The sequence below is a fragment of the Rattus norvegicus genome, chromosome 4 (assembly GCF_021556685.1).
Source record: "Rattus norvegicus strain SHRSP/BbbUtx chromosome 4, alternate assembly SHRSP_T2T, whole genome shotgun sequence".
Taxonomy (NCBI): Eukaryota; Metazoa; Chordata; class Mammalia; order Rodentia; family Muridae; genus Rattus; species Rattus norvegicus.
In genome coordinates, this window is record NC_141537.1 from 122,446,724 (window position 1) to 122,465,563 (window position 18,840).

Sequence of the window (18,840 nt, forward strand, 5' to 3'; positions counted from 1 at the left end):
AGCATGATGGTCTCCTCCTGTTCCAGGCACTTAGTCTCTAGGTTGCTCCCTTTGTTCTCTGTGGCCACCATGACCCCAATGGACTGAGCCTTCACATATTTGACCATGCTAGCACCAGATGACCAAGGTACACGAACCAGACAGTTGGCTTGCGTCTAGCTTTGAGGCTTAGGTTTTGGCAAGCACTGAACCTTTCCACTGCCATCAGCATTTGCCGATACCCCATCGCCGCCGAGACTCCAGATCCCAAGCCCGGCAATGGCCTTGCTAGACTTCCTTCCCTCTTCTCCGTCTAGCCTCTCATTAAGGCCAGGCTAAGCCCGAGAGTCACCCTCGACATCCTTGAGATCTTTCTTGTGTTGTTGATGTAGAGTGCAGGGCTGGGCTACGAGAGGGGTGCATGGGCGATGAGCTGACCAGTCCGATGCTTGTGAACCGTGCTCGCTGGTGACTTCATGGTAAGCCTGAGCCCAATCGCTTGGAGTTCTTCCCCAGCTCCCCAGGGTGGGGCTCTACTGAGGGACCTCCGAGCCTCCTTTGCTGGACCACCTCGGTTCCTCCTCTCTCTGCCTTCCCTCTCTGTTTGGAGAGGTGCCAGTGCCAACCTGAAACACTTCCTCCCACCTATGCAAATCTATCTAGGGAAGAAGCCACTTGCTAGAAGCTAATTCAGACGCCACAGTCCTTCTTCCTCCTGCCACCCCATAACACCCGCCTCACATTGGGTGTGTGGCTCTCAAGGATAAGGAAGGATCCCTCCCAGCCATCTGGAGCTAGATGCAGAGATGAAGAACTTGCACGTCATCGCGATGTCCACCTCTTCTGACTGGTAGAAATTTTGTTCTCGGAGGTCGGCCTGGCCGCTGCTGTAAACCAGATCTTCTTCGCCCCTTTCTTGCCTCCCAATTGGCTTGTCCTGTGTTCAGGGCATCTGCTTACAGATTCTGTCCTAGCGTCTCCATCTCCCTCTACCCCTTTGGAACCATCTGGGGCTAGGCGTCACCACTCCACCTTCTTTCTTAGGTGACACCCACCTGGTGCCTTCACATCGGCTCTCCTGTGGTACTTTCTAGTGACCTCCATGAGAATCAGGATGGCCAGGTTTCCCTAGCTGAGCTCTGGCACATCCGTTGTATAACGAGCACCGGCTGCTCTGGCTCGCACCGGCCTTCTCTGCTTTTCCTCTCTGCCTCCCAGGCTCCCACTCACAGGTCACTTAGCATGGTCATTTCCACTCACCAGGCAGAGGGCAGGTAGAGAAATGGAGGCCAAGGGCACTCCTCCAAGTGAAGGGGAGGCTCATTTGCGTGTGTGCGTGTGCGTGTGCGTGCGTGTGGCTACCATGTGACAAAGGCTAGGGAGAGGGAACCTGTGAAGACACATGCCATGGGTGACTTCCACCCTCAAGCCTGGTTAGCGCTGGATTTCAGCCCTTGCCCTTTCACCCAGTGTCCTCAGAAGTGTCCATCTTCCAGAAGGAAGGACAGGGCAGAGGTGCCAAACGGAAAGCCAGGCAGTGTTGGAACCACAGATCTGTGTCTTCACTGCTGGCTGGCTGGAGGCACTGGGAGTGACATGAGAGGCAAGGAAGGCCATCCCAGAAGCATTGGAGTTGTCCCTGCCTGATGACTAAGGACATGGAGGGAGGGAAGGTAACCTACAGAGTCTTGCTGAGCTGGACAGGAAGAGCCTGCACCACCCAGGGGCCCAGTGGGTACATGTCTCCTGGGCACTTAGTCCCTGCTCAGGAAATGCTGGGCTGCTCTGAGTATACAGGTCCCTAAGTAGTTTGGGGACACTCAATGGAGCCAATCTGGAATGAATCAGTAGGAGAAATGGAGAACTAGAGTGGGCCCTTATAGCCCAGAGTGGCCAGCCAACCACATGATATTTGTGAAGAAAGTGGCCGTGGCTCACACTATCTCCTCACCATGGGAGGGAAGACTTCACCTTTGATTTAACACCTGCTGTTATCCATCCCACCCCCCAGCCCTGAGAACTTTGGCCCTACTGTGCACAGTCCAGTAGCACTGTTATTTTTAATCCCTTAACTCCATTTAGAAGCACCTCCGTATTCTTTTGTCTATTTTAAGAATTTCCACAAGTTCCTTTCCCTCATCGGAAGCTGTTATTTTTTCTGCTGGTGCATTAGCACAGCAAACTGTCTTGCTTTTAAGTAGGGCATCCCTTCTGGGCTATTTCTTTAAAGACGGCTGGAATGGCAGAGATTTTTCTGGTGGGAAGAGCGGAGACTGCTGCTGTGCTGGGGTTGGTTTTTCCAACGGCTTCGTTAAGGGATAAATTCCCCTCGGTGGCTCTAAGAATGTTCTGCAGATACAAATCTGGCTTTGTTTGCTGATGGAGTCTGAGAGGGCAGATAGCAAAATAAGCCCCTTTGTGAATGGAAGCCTTGTCCACCACGGTCTGTCGGCACCTTTAGGCTCGGCTTGCAATCCCAGGGGCACTCTGTCCAGGCCTGTGACCCAGGCTCTTGATGTCTTTGTGTAGAGAGGAAAAATGGTCTTTAGTGGTGCAAGTTTTCACAGCTGAGATTACACGGTGACCCTTGACCCATATTTTAGAGTCATCCAAGGTTCCTGTTGGGAGGAGGTGCCTTTCACTTCTCAAAGCCCTGTTGGTGTGGGGGCGGGCCGGGAATACTCGTTTGCTCTGTGTGTCTGAGGGCTTCAGAAAGAGCCAGGTGCCAGGCCGCTCCACCCGCAGCTGTCCTAGGCTGCCATCAGTAGGCATCTCCAGCCAGGCCCACCAATCACTTGGTTCTGCTGGCCACCTGGTTCTAGTCTCGTTTAACAAACCCTTGTAGGCACAGTGAAGAGAGAGCAGGTCTCACCTTCCCGGTGAGGCACACACTAGGTTCTTTACCATTGATCTCAACATTATTGGCATGCAGGAAAGGAAGGAAGGAAGGAGGGGAGGGAGGGTAAGAAAGTGGAGGGAAGGAGGAAACAAGGGAGGAAGGGAAGGAAGGAGGGAGAAGGGAAGAAATGCAGAAGGAAAAGGAAGAAAGATACCAAGGCCCTAAAAGTTGGGAAAGCAGCAGATCTGAGCACTGAATGTCTTTGTAATCACAGGCATTCCTTAGCCATGGGGATGTGGGGATCGTTAGCTGTCAACACAAACCGGGGCATGGGGAAGAGGAAACCTCACTTGAGAAATACCTTCCTAGTATTAGCCTGTGAGCAAGTCTTTGGGAGCATTTTCTTGGTTAATGATTTGGGCCCAGCTCATGCTGGTGCTGTCCCTGGGCAGGTAGACCTGGATGATGTAAGAAAGTAAACTGAGCAAGCCATGGGGGTAAGCCGGTGAGCAGCCCTCCTCCATCGCCTTTGTTTCAGTTCCTGCCTCCAGGTTCCTACCCTGGCTTCCCTCAATGATGTAGTGTGGCCTAAGAGCTGTGAGATAAGATAAACCCATTTTTGCCAGAGTAGCCTTTGGTCACGATATTAATCATAGCAGAGGAACATGGGGTTGGAGTTTATGGAGGAAGGTGGAGGAAATGAGAAAACTCTGTTGCTGGCCATCCGTAGCCTCTGGCTGAAGTTCCCTCCTCAAAACAGGCCAGTTTCCCAAGCTGTTCACGGACCACTGCCTGTGGACATTGGTCTCCCATCACCCTCCGCTTCCCTCTGCCTCATGGCCCTGGTTACAGACCTAGAGACACCACAGTAATGATCATTGTCTTGTGAGTCTTTTTAAGATTATATACACTAACCTGGACTTTTTAGTCTGGGTGCTGAAGAACTCTGGTGCTTACTCCCCTCAGGTCAGTGCCTTCTCCCATACCCGCCGCTCCTCCTGCCTGCTGCTTGGGGTGCCATTCAGTGATTCCACATGTGAGTGGGGGCACTCAGTACCTGTCTGCCTGTGCCTGGCTTAGTTCATCTAGCACAGCGTCCCACAGTTCCATCCACATTGCCACTAATGATACAATCTTACTCCTTTTCACGGCTGAGTAATATTTACATTTTCTTTATCCGTCCCTTTTGTTCAGCGAACAGGAGCTTGCCATGAGTCTCTCTCTTCTGTACTGATGTCTCCTTTTTCAGGGACGTACCTAGGGGAGTGGTCTATAGCTGGGTCACATGGTAGTTCGGTTTCTAGTGTTTTGTGGAAGCCCACCTGGCATGTGGCCAGCATCTGTATTTTGTTAATTTTCACTCGTCACCATTGTGACTGTTTGCCCCACGTGTGGAGGACAGTGTGATCTCTCGTCTGGAAGGAGAAGGGGACAGCTCTGGAGGACTACACATAGCAGTCTAGTGTGGCTTTCATGGGACTGGTTTTTAGTGGTCCCAGTGTTACAGGCGCTCAGTCTGCAAATGTGTCTTTCTCCCTCATTGTGTGGAAATGCTCGTGATGCGTGGGGGAGGCTGTCACTACCGTGCCATTCACCAGGTCTCGAGTGGGCAGAGCGTCAGTGAGCATGTTTGCTAATGTTCTGTTGCTATGACTCAGTGCGTGGTTTGGGGACGGGGGGAGGGGGCGTCGGTTTGTGAGGGCTCCACCCGGCAGGTCCATTGCCCTTGGCTGGATCTTTGAGGTCTGTTGTAGTTGCTAGCGTGTGAGTAGGGCAGGCTGTGAAGGTGCTTGCTGGTCACAGATGGCTTTACCCATAGGCCCCCAACAGTTGCGGGCTGTGTTCGGATCACCACAGTGCTTCTCCATTCAGCCTTATCCTTCAGCCTAGCTCAGACTTGCTCTAGGGACAGCAGTATTCCAGGGGTCTGTCAGCCATCTTCCTGGAACTGTGTCTCCTCTAGCTGAGACAAGTAGAATTAAAAGAAGGAAAAGGTTTGTTCTGGCTTATCCTGGTTTCAATGCAGGGTTGCACGGTCCAGTTGCTGTGGGCCTGTGACAGCTCAGGGCATCGTGGTGAGCATCACAGTGAGCCCAGAGTTCATCACTTAGCTCCTTCAGGGCAGAATTCATCTTCCATGCTTGTTCTGTCTCCTCTGGTGTTCCCCTCAGCCCCGGAACACAATAGACACCAAAGTGTTTGTGACAACTCGTGAGTCCACCTCTGTGTTTTCAGTGGGATGACCGACCATGCCTAGAGCCTCCAAGTTTAGGACAGGAGTCATTGTACTCAGAAGGGATAGACCCTGGGTCTATCAGGACATGGGTTCAGGACTGGGAACTGAATCAGGAGAGCCCTGTACCAGGTAGCAGCCCTTTGGCTGACCGACCGACCGACCTTGCCTTGGTGTGGGACGCTGCCTGGGAATATTATGGTGCACGTAGAGATGCAGATTACAGCTGCTTTCAGCCTGGGAGCCAGATGGACATCAGGACCTGGGGTGGACTTTGCTTCCCTAGTCTAATGGGAGGGTAGATGTCACATGTAACTGTACTTTGCAGGACAGCAGAGTAGGGTCCCCAAAAACACTGGACCATGCTCTTCCGTGGCACAGCTTTCTCCAGGCCCCTCTCCCGTGTCTAGTTTCTCTGTGGAGATGCCATCTCTGCCTTGAAGATGCCCTGCAGGGTGGTCAGGGAGGCAGTGCCAGGTCCCCAGGGTGTCTGCTGTCAGGAAGAGTCAGGAGTTCTATGTTGGGGCTTGAGGGGGAAATTCAAGCCAGTTTCATCTGGGTCTTAGAGGTAAAGGGGGAACCACTTTTGTACTGGCATGGAGGTGGGAAGAGAGATGGGAACCTCCGAAACTGAAGAGGGCGTTGGAAATGAGTCCTACTACGTGGCAGGTGAACATGAAATGACTGGTTTGGGGGGACGGGACAGATTAGAACAGCTAATGTATTTGTGTACTTGGATCCCTCCGACAAAATGCCACAGCCAGTTGGCTTTAAAAATTGAAATTGATTTCCTGACAGTTTTGGAGCTTGGCAGTCCAAGATGAAGGTGTGGGCGGGGCTGGCTTCTCGGAGGCCACCGCCTCCTGAGTACAGAAGGCAGCCTTCTTGCTGTGTCCCTCACCCCTGCACATTTGGTTCATTCTGCTTAATTTTAACTTGTGCCTGTTTAACTTGTGCAGCGATTTGGGCCTGGTGTGTGGGCCTCAGTGGAAGCTGTCAGAGTCTCGGGGCACTTGAGGTTGGTTGTTGTGGATGGCATCGTACATTCAAAGCAACGGGGAGGATCTTCCCAGCTCCATATGGCTGAGTTTTTAGACTTGGATGAGCAGCCTGCCTTTCCACATCTGTGCTTCTCTGGGGGACCCTGGGGGAAACCCCAGCCTGCGGGGCTGTCCCTTGCTGGGCTGCCTCAGTCCAAGACAAGGGCAGAGGCAGACAGAAGTCGAAAGTATTCCAGAAGCCACCCTTGTCTCTAGAGATTTAGGGCCCTGACTTGGCCTTCCCCGGGTTTCCCCACCCCTTCTGGCTTATTTTCAGCCCCAGAGATGAGTGGGGCTCAGAGTTGCTCTTAATAAGACATAATTCTCTTCTGTCTTCCCCAGTGTCGTCTGCAGTTAAGTTTGGTTGTCAGGCTCAGTGATGATTGACAAGACAGAATGTTCTAGAGGGTTCCCAGGCACAGCTTTCCTTCTTGTCTTCCGGGTCGGGTCAGACCACTCAAGGCTGCAACACCCATCTGACAATCACAGAAGGACAAGACTGATGTGCTGTACAGGGGAGGGAAAGACAGGGGAATCCTCAGCCTCTCTGGACAGACTGATTCACGTGAGACAGGCAGCCGTTCACCTCAGCCACCACTGGCTTCTGACGTTTTGGGCCTGGTTGAGCCAAGTGATGGAGGAGTGTGGGGAGTGTTTGGGCTGCTGGAGTTTGAGGTGTTTCTGAAAGGTCCATGCACATGAGCGAGGAGGGGGAACGGCGCATGGGGCACATGTTAGAAGCAGAGTACAGAGACCCAGGCGGCAGGCACTATAGACAGATTTCAGCAGGCCATGAGCTTGCTGTTGATTCAGCCCTTTCCCCCAACAGTGCCTGACATCAAAAGGGCATCTCTTCTCTGCTTACAGCCTGTGTGTCTCTGGGGGCCTTCACCCAGCCTGTTCAGAGCTTCATCATGTAACAAAATTAGCCTTCCTGTTTTGCTTTGTCCTAGCCTATCCTTGCCTCCGGGATAGGCAAGTCCCCTGTGTGAGGCAACCCCATGGCTCGCTGGGGAGGAGACTCTACTAGCTTGATATCTTGGGATTTAGCAGCCATCTTGGGACTAAGGGAGGAAGGCCGAATTGGGAAGGGTCCTACCTCAAGAGAGCAGAGCTGGGCGTGTTGAAAGGGAAGGCAGGTGAGAGTCATGTCACCTGTGACAGGACTAAGGTGACAGTCATGTGAGCCAGTAGGTGTGGAGAGGATCTTCCGGAGGCTGTTGACTTTTAAGGGAGGTGGATGCTGAGCCATCTGCTGGGTTGTAGAATGAGCCACTGGGGCTTCAGAGTCACCCTGACATGGAGCCTGTGCCTTAATAGTTCTGTGTTCCTGTGTCCCCCTTGTCACTTCCAGAGTCTCCTACCAGAGACTCATGACTGACATTCTATCTTAAGACACTGGGCGGGGCTGGGGATTTAGCTCAGTGGTAGAGTGCTTACCTAGGAAGCGCAAGGCCCTGGGTTCGGTCCCCAGCTCCGAAAAAAAGAACCAAAAAAAAAAAAAAAAAAAAAAAAAGACACTGGGCAAAGAGCAAGCCCAACCTAAAGGAGGAATAAGCGGAAACAGTAAGATTCTGTCAGAAAATAATGAAACCAAAGAGAAAGATAGAAAATAAACCCAAAGTTGGCAATTTGAAACCATCAACAAAGCTGACAAAAATTTAAGTAAAATTGATCAAAAAAATAAAAAAAATAGAGAAAACGTAAATAATAGAATCAGGAATGTGAGAGGGGACATTACTACCAATTTTTTTTTTTCAGGAATGAAGAGAATTACAAAGGAATAGAAGAGTAAATTAGATAACCTAGACCAAAAGATGGGGGAATTTTTAGGAAGATGCAAACTACCAAAACTGATCAAAAATAAACAGGAAATCTCAGTGGGTTTATAACAAGTAAGAGGTTTTTATCACCTCCAAAAATACCTATCCCCACGAGAAAAGCCCAGGCCCGAATGGCTTCACTGCTGTAATCAACAGATACATGAAGAAGTAATGCCAGGCCTTCTCAGTCCTTTCTACAATGGAAAAGGAAGCCAGCATTAACCAAAGCTGGAGAGGGGATCCTCCCGACTCACTCCCAGGAGCTAGGCTTGCCATTACACACATCACCTGGGAAGAAAAAAATCCTTAGTGGGAAAATTGATGGGCCAAGTAAGTGGAAAAAGGTGCTTGCCACGCAAGCTTGATGACGTGAGTTCAATCCCTGGGACCTAAGTAAAAGTGCGAGGAGAGAACTAACTCTGAGAGTTAGTCTTTTGACCTCCACACATGTGCCACAGCATGAACGCATGACACACAATAGTCGTAGTCGTAGTCGTAGTCGTAGTCGTAGTCGTAGTCGTAGTCGTAGTCGTAGTCGTAGTCGTAGTCGTAGTCGTAGTAACAATAACTTAAAAAAACCAGCAAACTTAATCCAGCGACACTGAGAAACAGTAAGCACACAAAAATAATATATACCAAGGGGATGCAAGAATGGTTAATATCTGAAAAGATTAACCACCTGAAACAGAAAAGGCACAGTCCTCTTGATACAGAAGAGATATTTGACCAAATCTAATAACTTTTCAAGATTTAAAAGACCCTAAGAAAGAGGGGACCAGCCTTGTCCTGATAGTAGGCAGCTCGAAAGCTGACCCCATAGCTGACCTCAGACCTACAGAGGCCTCCTCTCTCCTGAGCTGAGGAGCAAGGAGGGATGGCTGCCACTTATGGCTACGGAAAGTGGCTCCTCCACCCAGGCCTTTCTGGGGCACCTAAGACAGTAGCCCTGCTTTAAGGACGGGCTGGGAGGACTGGAAGTGCAAAGATGGTGGGCCCAGGGGTGTGGTGGGTAATTTTCATTCTGATTTTTGGATTTTTTTTTCTGTATTTCTAACATTTTGCCAAAGGGCCACTGTAGAGGGAGGCTTTGGGAGGTATTCTAAGAGAGCTGGTCTGAAGGACATTGGGATCAGAGTGAAAGGGGACGTATGCTCCACCAGGGTCTGGACGGGATCAGAAGGCCTGGTGAGGACGAAGGGAGGGCTAGAGCCAGTGATGGGCTCATGTGCCTTAGATGGGGTGTTGGGCAAACCTTCCAGGCTTTCAGTGCAAGCAAATGCAGACAGAAAAGCAGAGATTTCATTACCAAGACCACGGTAGAGCCAACGTCCAGAGCATAAAGCCAAACAGGAGGCAGAGTGGCTGGAGAGAATGTCACTAGGGACATCCCAGGGAGCTATCCAGACATGGCACCCTGTGGGCCAGCAGCCGGCCTGGCAGTGTCCTCAGTGTCCTTAGCTACAGAGCAGGCAGTGTGGGGAAGACTGCTAGGGTGGCTGGACACAGCATCCTTTGGGTGACTCTTCCCAAATTATTCAGGGCCTCTCAGAGGAAAGTGAGGCGTTGAGTGTCGTTGGGTTTCCAGCTTTCTGTCCCTGAACAGCAGGGTGTGAATGGCCTGCTACCTCCTCCTAGGAGGAGGTGCACAGGTAGCTGTCAGCATCCATCTGTATACCCCACCCACCCTTAATCCATCCCTCAGGCCGCTGGTCCCTCTGAGACAGATAAGCCAACCTGACCCTCCCCAAAGGTGTTTGTTTATGAGCAAAGCACTGTTCAGCGTCGTCAAAGTCAGATAATGTTAGTGATCAGCCTCTGCGATAAGCATCCCTTTAGTACTTATGTTTCCTTTAAGCTGAGATGTTGGCAGCTGAAACAGTTTGGACTCCACAATTGGTGACTGTTAGATCCTTATCTGACGGCCAGATGCCCCTTAGGGAGCTCCATGGGCAGATCGTAGGGAGCCGGTTGGATGGCTGCGGTGGCAGCTGGCTGGTCTGAATACTTCTCCGTTCTCGCCTCCTCTGTGCTTCTGCTTCTGCCAGTCATCTCTGACCCAGCTGCTCTCTGGGACCCTCCAGGTATCTGCTCACTGCTGTTGCTTCCGCTACTACCGCTTGACGCTGTGAGGAAGCCGCACAGGGACCACGGCTGCTTGCTGCCTCCGTACTACACCGGCTCTAGAAACCGGTGTGGATATTTTCCCCAGCATAAGCCTCGGTGAACTTCAGCTGCCATTTTAATGTTAGCCAGCGGTAGATGGATGTGCATGTTTGCCACCGACAAACTCACCGGCTTCTAACAGATATTTCTTGATCACCCACTCTATGACACACCTTGTGCTTGGGACTTAGGGATGTAGAAACCTTGAAGGTCTTCTGAGAGCCCTCGGCTAGGAGAAAGGCAGATAGAGAGAACCAGTGGTGTCCGTGCTGGGATCTGGGATCTAGGCTGGGCATGTGTCTTGAGAGGCTGGAAGGTATCTGAGAGGAGGGTGCTTGGCAGCCTCTCACTCATACCCTGCCTGCCTGTCTGGTGCAGTGCTCACCAAAGGTAAACGTGGCCAAGCTGTTTCTACTGAGATAACTTCAGAGACCTCCACGGTTTATGCCAGAGAGGTGCCTGTGTTCCTCAAATAAACATCTTTCTTAGGCTCCTTCTGTAATCAATTTTTATTTAAGTCTGTGTTTTGGCAAAATGACACAAGGTACACAGAGGCCAGTGTGTGCTGGGCCACTGGGTATTTCCTGGGTCTGTGTGTGTGTGTGTGTGTGTGTGTGTGTGTGTGTGTGTGTGTGTTGTCTGCAGAAGCTAGAAGAGGGTGTCAGACCCCCTGAGTTCTCTGGGAGAGTGACCAGTACTCTTAACTGCTGAGCCATCTCTCTAATTATGGTCCTCCAGGCCCATTTTGTAGATCAGAAGACTGGGTCTTGGAAAGGCTTGGTGGTTGAGGTCCCACACTGAGGAATGGCGGGTTTAGACAGCTCGTTGTCCGCCCAGCATAGGAGTCCAGCGCCAGCATCTGCTTTCTTGATGCCAGCCGAATGCAGCTGCCCATTTAGGTCACAGCTGAGCTCAGAGTCTCCATCATATGCCTAGATGGGGACATTTTCCCCACCTCTCCTGCATGCTCCATAAATTCCTAATTGCTTGCTGCCATCCGCTTGGCATTTCACCACCCAGAACTTGGAGCCATCTGCAGCCTTGGGGAGTTCATGCTGTTTTCCTTCCAGGAAAAAGAAATTACTTAAGATGGAGCCCAGAGCCTTCTTATAGGGAGCCTCCTGCTACCTGCTCTTTCCTGGTACCCTGGTTCAGAGTTGTGCTGCTTCTGTGCTCTGAGCCAGGCCCCTGGCGAAAACCTTTAGGAAACAGTCGTATGCCGCTGCTGCGTCGCACAGACCAGCCCTCACCAGCGGCCCTCTGAGCTCTGTGTTGAATGATTTGTCCTCTTTGGGAGTGGGGGGTGGCCTCACATACCCAGGGACTCCAACCCACCACCTTCCAACTTGGTCCAACTGCTTGCTGCCACTTCTTCCTCTCACCCAGACTCTTCTTCCCCCTGCGTCTCTGGGGGCGGGTTTACTCCTCTGCTGCCAATTAAACCGTCCCTCTATTTCACGCCTGTACGTTTTACAGACATGTTCATTACAAAAGTTACTGGCTCAGACAATGCTGGTGCATGTCCCGCACTCAGAAGTTGGGCAGCCCTCCTAGGATGAACTGGTTCCGTCCTTAGTATTGCTACAGTGTGTATGTGTGTGTGTGTGTGTGTGTGTGTGTGTGTGTGTGTGTGTGTAACCTGGCATGGAGATAAATACAGGTGACAGTGGCAGAGGAAGGGAGCTGTCCCCAGGGGAGGTGGCATTTGGCAAACAACTGAGAGAGTGCCTGAGATGGGTCAGGGAGCAGAGGGAGAGAGGGTACCTGGCAACTGTGGTAGCCAAGTGAGCTTTGAGCAGAAGTGACATTTGAGCTCTGGATAGAAACCTGCTGGTCAGAGCTGAGCCATGCCCTGGGACTTTGCAGGCCTTGAAGCCCACTGGCAATGATGCTTTCTGGCTTGTTGTCCCACTGAGGTCACTTTGGAGGCTTGACTCCCACCCAAACACTTGGCTCCATCCTCGTGTCTCATGGTTCCATGTGGACATTGCCCCGACCCCGGCACTCACCTGCCTGTTCGTGATTCTTACGGTAGCTGTTTTGAACTCCGTTTTTTTGTCTTTGCTTGTTTATACAAATTCTCTCTCTCCTTTTGCTCTTTAAATCTAGTTTTAAAAGAAATAATAAGACTGGAGAGATGTCTCAGTGGTAGGGACACTTGCAGAATAGGGTTCGGTTTCCATGCACCCATAAGGGACAGTGCACAGCTATCTGTGATTTGATCTTCAGGGGATCTCATGTCCTCTGCAGACATGGCACTGGCGTGCACACAACCCCCCCCCCCGGACACATGTAATTTAAATTACTAAAAATAAATCCTGAAAATAAACTACATTCTAGTGCAGGATGTGAGAAGGTTGCCGTAAATAAGTGGCCATGGGAACAAAGGAAAACGCGTTGCTGGCTTCCAGCTCTGCACAGAGACTTGAGTGAGACACCCCCCCACCCCCGGCCAAGCCTCACATCCTGAAAGTGGTCAGACTGGGGGTTAACACCCGCCATGATCACTCTCTCTAAAAGCCTAAGCATGCGGTGAACCTGGCCACAACTAGCCTTCTCCTGCTGCTTTGAAGTCTCATTGAGCGTACACCAAAATACAGCCGACTGCGGGCATCTTCTGGCCTGAGAGATGGTGTTCTGTGAGCATGGATTTGTCACATGGGCTAGACAAAATGACCCTCCAAATAATTGAGCCCCTGGTTCTCCTCAGATTCCATTTTGCTCTGCCTCGTGCAGCTCTCTCCCTCTGTTTGCGTATGTTGTTCTCTTCCCGTGCAGTACATTACAGGGTTGAAGGGTCTCAGAAACATCACACATCACACATCAGCCGTGGTTTGCTGCAAGGCTGGCTGGTGTCTGAGGAAAATGAGGTACAGCCAACCCAGGGCACCCCTTGTTCCAAGCCTGGATACCTTTAGAAGAAGAGAGAGGACAGCTCTCTCCTTCTACCATGCAGGAGAGAGAACGCTCGGCTTGGGGAGGGGCTGTAATGTGATGGAGCTGGTCGGTCCCAACACCTGGCCTCTGGCTATCCTTTCTCGAGATCCTAGGACAGCTGTGAAGCTCTTCATTAATGCACCACGTGGTTTTCCACAGCCCATTAGTGATTTCCCAGAAGGCCAGTTCCCAATATTGATCTGGATGCGGCTCCGAGGAGCCCTTTGGCATCGGATCCTTTCTGGAGCCATCCAGGGCCCTGGCGAGCCCTCTGAAGAGATTCTACGTGCTAATGAGGAGTCTGGTCTCCTAGCTCCGTCCATCCGTACAGAACCATTTTCTATGAAAACAGACTACTCCCAGAAGTCGAATCCCCAAAACCTACCGAATGGGTTTGAGGCAGGAGACTTGCCTGGTGTCGGAAGAGTAATAATGTCTAAAGAAGTTCCTAACCTAGTTTATGGAGGGCAATTACCAATCTTCCTTCAGTGGAACTGACGTGTTTTCTGCACCTCTCAGAGATTATAGCAGGAAAGAAATGTGGATAATTAGGCTTAATGAGGGGACCCGGATGTCAGTTCCTCTCCATGCACTCTGGGCCCCAGCACTCTGGCTGTTCATTGCCCTGTGTGTTTTGCTGGCAGTAACCAGTTAGACCCTGGAGGGAAAGGGGTGTCTCTGATTAAACTCTCGGACCTGGTACAGTCACTTAGTGCCTAACCAAGGGAACCTGCTCAGAGACATCCTGCAGACGTCATGTGTACTGACACAAAAGAAAAATGGCTATGACGGGACCAAGTGAGGTCATCCTGTGGATACCATCGTGTCCATGGTTTGTCTGAGACCATCTTTTCTCTTAAATTCTTTTTGCTGTTTTCTAGTTTCCTAAATTTTAAGACAGTAAGAAATGGAAAACTATAGTATTTCCAGGATGTCTTGTGATGCATGTATACGTTGTATAGTGTCCAAAGCGAGGTGGGGACATTTGTTATCTCTTTGCGGGGAAATGCATTTACATCCTCTCGGCTAGCGCTTCTGACCCATCACTGTTCGAAGGCCACACTCGACCACTGCCACAGGACAGTAGAACTCACTTCTGGGTCTTGGCACCCATTGTGTCTCTAGTACTCTAGGAAGCAGGTCTGGTTCTGGGGGACAGGACACAATGTCCTTGTACCCTAGGACACTCAGCTTTATAAATCCTTCTCAATCCCTCTGACATCCCACACGGTAAGATCTTTATGGAACTCAAACATGTCCTCAGAGCCTGAGCCAGTTCCCAATCAAAGTTCTCAGTGGCTCTCTTCTCCCCTCCTTCAGTCATAGCAATGGAAGCCAGGACCTCCAGTGTGCTGGGCAAAGTCTCTTCCATGCACAGAGCCATATTCCCAGCCCGTCTGCCTGTTTTTATTAATAAAGACTAAAAGGCTGAGGACTGTAGGGCTCAGGCTGGTGACATGTATGGGTCCTCCTGGTCATTGTGTCAGATCACAGTTATAACCAAAGCAGCCCTCTGGTCGCTCGCCTGGGGCTTCAGTTCCTCTAGGAAAATAAATATATTTATATATAATTGAAAAAGGGATTTTCTGGGTGGTGGCGCATACACCCTTAATCCCAGCTCTCAGGAGGCAGAGGCAGGCGAATCTGTGAGAGACCAGCCTGGTCTACAGATCGAGTTCCAGGACAGCCAGGGCTACACAGAGAAACCCTGTCTCAAAACACAAAACAAAACAAAAAGAAAGAAAAAGAAAACAAAAATGCGTTTGCTGTATTATGTATTGTACTTAAGATACCTTTGTGTGTGCGCATGTGTGTGTGTGTGTGTGTGTGTGTGTGTGTGTGTGTGCGCGCGCGCGCGCACGTGTGGTTTATCTTTTTAAGGGGAAATAGTTGCGTCAGGAAACCTTGCCTGCTCGTGAACTTTACCCTGAAGCATCCACCTTTTTAATTAACTGCAGTGGACTGTGCCCGTAGCTACTCCTACAGTCCTGCGTGCTGCAAACCTCATTAAACAGGAGGCTGGTCTTGACTCAGGACTCCAGTCCAGGGGTCAAGGGCTGCATCCGCTGTGGGCTTTGCGTCAGAGTCAGAGGGCACTATGTCTCTGGTCTCCCCTTACAAAGTCTCTAGGCTTAAGTCATCCCACTCCGGTGATCAAGGCTAACCTAATCCCCTCCCTTCTTCCTCTAAATGCACCAGCATGGAGCTGTGTCCACCCTCGCAGTCAGCACCTCACCATGGAGATGAAAGTCCTACACTGCTCTGTCATACAGCTTTTTCTGAGGAGGAACACATTTACTCATCCCAAGCAGGGATCCCATGACAAACCAAAGTATGGATACCACTACAGTCCAATTTGGTGAACCAGTGGGTTTTATTGGGATTACTTATAGGACTATAGGTGAGAGGTTACTTACAGGAACGGAAATGACTCAAAGACAGCTGCCTCACCAAAGCCCACCCCAGCATAGAAACAGCTCACAAATCTGTGAACCTGGAGCACACGGCACAGTATGCAAGCAGCTTGGAGAGTGTCTTTTTCTGGGTGCCTCAGTTGGTCCAAACCTCTTCCAGGCAGCTTGACTGGTTTCTGCTCCTTCCAGGCGACTGGTCTGGTCTCAAGAATCTTTGCAGTTTTTCTCTTTTGAGAGCTTCCCTCAGTCTGAAGGGGACTCCTAGCTTTTATTGCTTTCTCTGACAGGGAGGAGCCTAGTGAATCTGATCAGTTTCAGAGACTTCCTGAAGCTGTTTTGAGTTGTTTGCTTTCTCTTCCTTATGGAGTTTACTGCGGGATCTAGTGTTTTAATCTCAGAGGAAGCTGTTACACACTATGCCTAAGGTTCAAGGGGACAAACTGTGCTCCAAGTTCAGTACCAGTGTCCCCCACCCCCACCCTGCCCTCCTCCTCCCTTGCCTGTCCTCCCCATCCTCTTTGAGACCAGTTAGGGTCTAATGAGCTCCAGTTTCTCAGTGCTTTCTTAGCCGCAGTCCTCAGGCCCCTCAGGGTGAAACCAAGCTCTTCCTGGTTCCCAGATCCATCTGTAGGTAGCTTCCACCCCCAGAAGTGATGGCAGTTTGCACTGGAACAAGTAAAGGGATGGTGAGGTTAGCCGTGCAGCAAAACATGTTACTCACCACATGTGACCAGCCTGACAGCTGTTTCCTCTGGCTCAGAAAGAACAACAAATGAGGACCAGGGCTTCATCGACAGGGACACTGAGGTTGCCTGCTTCACTGTGCTTCCTGTCTTCCTACCTCCAATGCAGTAGTGTCTCCTGTCCCCCTCGTGTCCTGTGTGAGGTAACAGAGAGGGTCAACCACTTGTCATTGTCACAGAGTTAAGGAGCAAGTGACCCTGGGTTTGAACCCAGGTCCACACCGGAGGGATATGACTGGTGTGCTTTGCGTTTGTTCAGGACTAGCAAGTTAGCACTGTAGTAAGACCCCACGGCATAGTGGCTCCAGCGAGATAGGGGTTGACTGCTCTCTCGGTCTAGAGGCAAACTGTCGAAGTTCTGTCCCACATACTTGCTCAGGACCTAGTTTCCTTCTGTTGTGTTGCCCCACAATTCCTTATGATGCGACCCAATGACCTCTTAACCTCATGGTAAAAGAAATGAACATGTCTCGGGCATCACGGAAGCGAGGAACTTGGAAACCTTGCTGTTCCTTCCACACACATTCCACTGGTATTGAGTAGTCCTAAGGTCACACATGACTGCAGAGGAGGCTAGAAAACCTCTCTCTGAAAGGCACACTATGCAAAAATGGGAGAAAGGAGAACTGAGGTTTGGGCTAGGCTACCCCCCCCCCCAAAAAAAGGCCCTCTCCTCTTTGGTGACTTAATGCAGGTCTGCCACTGGGAAGTGCTGTGTGAATTTGCCATTCTTGTGTCTGCATGTGGGCATCTGCTCAATAAATATCACCAGGCTTTCTTTTGTAGAACCTCTGGGATGGGCAGGGCCAGCAATGTGGTAGGGAGGTGGGACACGGTATTGAGTTAGGACAGAGCTGGCTTATGGACTTAGATCACTCTTTCAGCCTCGCTCATTTGTGCAAGCCTCCCTGTAAGAAGGGCTCGAGGCATAGATCTGTGGTCACTTACCATGGAAAAATGTACTCATTTACAACCCTCAGACTCTCTCTCATCCCGAGCGAGGGAGGGCAGGTGCAGAGAGCCCCAGGCCTGGGTGAGAACCAGGCAAATCTCTCAGGTCCTGTAACGGAGCAGTCAAAGCACCAAGCCAAGACTAGGCAGATCCAGATTCTGGTTCCAACTCTTTTTTTTTTTAATTTTTTTTTAAGATTTATTCATTTATTATATATAAGTACACTGCAGCTGTCTTCAGGCACACCAGAAGAGGGCATCGGATCTCATTACAGATGGTTGTGAGCCACCATGTGGTTGCTGGGAATTGAACTCAGGACCTCTGGAAGAGTAGTCGGGTGCTCTTAACTGCTGAGCCATCTCTCCAGCCCCTGGTTCCAACTCTTAAACCTAATGGCAGACTCTCTCTCCTTCTTGATCCCTAGTGCCTGTCTTAGTCAGGGTTTCTTTTTCTGCATAAACATCACAACCAAGAAACAAGTTAGGGAGGAAAGGGTTTATTCAACTTACACTTCCACATGGCTGTTCATCACCAAAGGAAGTCAGGACTGGAATTCACACAGGGCAGGAAGCAGGAGCTGATGCAGAGACCATAGAGAGATGTTACTTACTGACTTGCTTCCCCTGACTTACTCAGCCTGCTTGCTTATAGACCCCAAACTACCAGCCCAAGGATGGCACCACCCACAATCACAAAGGCCCTCCCACCCTTGATCACTAACTGATAAAATGCCTTACATCTAGGTCTCATGGAGGCATTTCCTCAAGGAAGGATCCTTTCTCTGTGGTAATGCCAGCTTGCATCAAGTTGACACACAAACCCAGCTAGTACAGCGCCCTATCTATCAAGTTGGCGCAGAAGTGGCTTGTGTGAGAGGGCTACTCTGGTTGGCAGTATCCACCCCAGAGGTCTGTGTGTTGAAGACTCAGTGCCCAGGGTGGTAGTGTAGGAGGAGTTAGGCCCTTGAGGGTGTGCATGGACCCCCTTGAGTTTTCTCAGGAGAACAATGTAAAAGGAGTGAGCCCGGCCACACCCAGCTCTTTGTTTCTGGCTTGAGATCTAACCTTCTCCAGGTTCCTCTCCTCCACAATGTAATGCAGAGAAACCTGTGAGCTAGACTTTTCCTTCCTAGGCTGCCTTAGTCAGGTGCTCCACAATGTGTACAGTGAGGGGATTTGACTGGTACCAGGCTATGGGAATATCTACTGGGGTGATGCATTGGTCCTAAGATGGGGATGGCCCCTGGCTTTGCATCTCTGTCCCCTCTGGCTTGTTCAGAGCTTGTGGTCCTTGACAATTGCACTGGCCATTCTACGATGTCCCAAGAATGTGCCTAGAGAATGAATCCTGAGTCTGTGGACTTGGGGACAGGTTCTGCCTGCTCCTGGAGTGCTTTGCCCACCCTGAGAATCTCTGGGCCTCTATATCGTGCCTTCTGCCTGCTGAGTTTCTCTTTTGCACCCTTCAGCAAGGACCCATTGCCCATGAGCTTTGCTTGTCTGACCTCCTTGACCCACCAGTCTCCTCCATTCCCCTTGAAGGGTCTCAGTTGTCAAGGAACCTGGGTTGGCAAGAGGCAGGACCTTCTGTGCCGGTGAGAGTTGGGAGGACAGGCTGGGTGGGAGAGGGCTGTGGCAGAGCCAGGGCAGAGTGGCGTGCTGGCTGTGCCTGCCTGTTGGCTGAGTGGACAGTGGCTGGCATTGTGGGAATCTGGGTT

The 18,840-nt window shown here is 50.8% G+C and overlaps 1 protein-coding gene and 1 long non-coding RNA gene across 5 annotated transcripts in view; both read left to right on the plus strand.

Annotated features, from left to right (window-relative positions):
* The window catches only part of Mgll (monoglyceride lipase), a 102,021-nt gene that overhangs the window by 6,114 nt on the left and 77,067 nt on the right, over positions 1 to 18,840 (plus strand).
* LOC148006319 (uncharacterized) lies at positions 5,424 to 13,347 on the plus strand. The gene is made up of 2 exons (XR_015686820.1): positions 5,424 to 8,397; positions 8,438 to 13,347. It is a non-coding gene; the product is annotated as an uncharacterized LOC148006319 (long non-coding RNA).